We start from the raw sequence: 2700 nt of genomic DNA, 5'->3' as shown, positions 1-2700 counted from the left end.
AACCTTTTAATCTCCGGCTTGAGAGACTTAAGCTTTTTGGAAAATCGAAACGTAGCGGAGGTTGAGTGATATAGTGCTGCAGTGGTATCCCAATGAGCCTGAACCATGGGAATAAAACTCTTGTCTGAAGCCATAGCATTAGTGAACTTAAAAGGCTTTCGCGGTTTAAGTTGTTCTGCCCAATTTGGATTCTACACCTGAGATGATCTGAACATCCTCCTGCCTCAAAAACACCATAAACCTGCGGGAACTCAGTGAGCCATGTATCATTTACCAAGACACGGTCGAGTTTTTTGCATATAAGCTTGGATTCGTCCCTTTTGTTACACCAAGTATACAAAGGCCCATGTGATTGAATATCACTAAGAGAGCAATAGGAGACAACCTCCTGAAAATCCTTCATCCCCACTAGAATAGAAGGATCCGTATCATAGCAAGAATGATCCTCTGCCTTGAGAATTTCATTAAATTCACCAAATACCATCCAAGCTTTATTAGAGAAAAGAGGTTAGTCGTGATGATGTCTCAAGTCCTCCCACAAAGGCTTTCGATCCGCTGCAAGGTTAAAACCATACACAAAAGAAACAAAGAATTCCTCATCCTGACCGTCCATCAAAACGGAGCAAGTAATCATCTGGGGGCTAGTGAAAGATGGTGTCAACCGAACCCGTGGACTCCAAACAACCCAAATCCGACCCAAACGGTGATAATCATAATTCGAAATAAAAGACCACCCTGGAAAAACTTTCTCCACAATCCTCTCAGCCTTTCTCTCTGTAACTCTCGTCTCAATGATACAACCAAACTGAAAGTTAGACTGCATCATCCAATCCTTCACTACAGAATGTTTTGAATCTTTATTAAAACCACGCACATTCCATAGGAAGCTCGACATTGAAAAATTAACGAAGTGGTCGACTACTCGGCTCCCGAGGAAGCTGAGTAGCTGGAGTGAACTTAGGCTTTGGCATGGCTGTTGAACCACGAGTCTGATAATGACGTTGTTGAACCGTGACCTTAGCAGGACCTTTCCCCAACTCACCATTTATGTCAGTGGTTACGCCTTCGACCACTACTTCAGTGACAACCTTTTCAGCAGTAGCAGTCTCTATTCCATCGGGAGCATTGCTTTCCTTGTCCCCCACGAACTCTGTGACATTTTCATCCCCCATTTCAGATAGAGCAGAGTAGGAATTAGAAAGCATCGAAGCTCGTCCTAACATCTGACCTTCTGCTTTTTACTCAGACTACGACTTGGCTTAGTCGGAGTAATCCATTTATCTTCCTCAATAGGTGATGTTGTTTGCGCAGCAGAGTTTGTGATTCCAGCCGGAGATTTTGCTACCACTACCACCGCTGGTTCTCCACCACGAGAAGTGGTATCCAAAGACAAATCTCGCGTATCTGCAGCAGAAGTACCCTGAGGATCTTGTACCACATTAGCACTACGACAAACTTCCCTCATATGACCCCATTTATTACAAGTGTTACACCTCCGGCAATTTTTTCGTCAAATCCGCCTCTACCATGATTTGTGCCTCATCAAAACTGACATAGTTTTCTGTTTTAGGATGAAGCTGTATCGGCTTACCCACCGCACTAGCTAAAAACTCCAGTCCCTTATCCGTGAACATTGTCGGGGGAACCTGTGTCAAAACCACCCACAACCGGACAGATTTCATCTCAGGTTGAGCCTCCTCTGCAAAAGGCGACCACTTAGTTAGTAACATGGGCGTACCGACAATATTCCACAACCCTCTGTTTAAGACCCGACGTCTTATCGATTCATTTCGAATCCTAAACTTGACAGTTGTGTCATTTACAACAAGAACATCAATGAGCGAGGATAGATCTCCTAGTCTCCAAATCTTATTAACGATCATGTGTATTTTCCCCACATGCGGTGCTTTACCAATGAGAAATTTCCCGACAAGGAAATCCTCCCACAGCGGCTTTGCACCCTCAAAAACTCCTTTTGGGACCACCACTCGTTGTTTACCATCAACCTCCGAAACTACGAACTCCTGCTGAGTGAACATATGTTGTTTGGCAACTCCGACCCAAGACTTTTGCCTTAAGGAGCCAGATGCCTCTGGTTGAGCGACTGAAACTGCAGGAAAAGCCTTGCTCGAACCCTCACATACCTCTTTACTTGCCTTTGCGGCATGCCCTAGCTTCAAAGAGGCAGAGTCTGCCACCTCTTCCGTCTGCAAATCTACTAACGTTTCTGTCAGAACATCCTCCACCACCGGAATAAGGTTTAACCAAACCCCTTTCCGGCAAACCCGCATCGTCCCCCTTAGGCGGAGACGCCGCCGGCAACATCTAACGTGACCTAGAAGCAAAACCCTAATTGCTCTTTTAATCGCTCTTTTAATCGCTCCAATAATGTGATATTTAATTAGAACTAGTTGTTTAAAATCATATGTGTGGATAAATAAACTTGAATAAACTTATAAAATTGAATATTTACAAATTTATTGAGACAAGTATTATATAGTGTGACAAGTATCATTAGTAATCTCTATAGTCATTAGTAAGTTAGTTACTGACTGGTTGCTCCCGAATTGTAGTTAGCGATAACGCATGACTACTTACCTTAATTTGTTTCATTAGTAGGTGTAGGTACGAGACAAGTCCAATTAAAATTATAGTATTCTTCTTTCCATGTAAACAAAAAAAAAAAAAAAAAAAAAAAAA

The sequence above is a fragment of the Camelina sativa genome, chromosome 3 (genome assembly GCF_000633955.1).
Source record: "Camelina sativa cultivar DH55 chromosome 3, Cs, whole genome shotgun sequence".
NCBI lineage: Eukaryota > Viridiplantae > Streptophyta > Magnoliopsida > Brassicales > Brassicaceae > Camelina > Camelina sativa.
Note: the sequence above shows the minus strand (reverse complement) of the source record.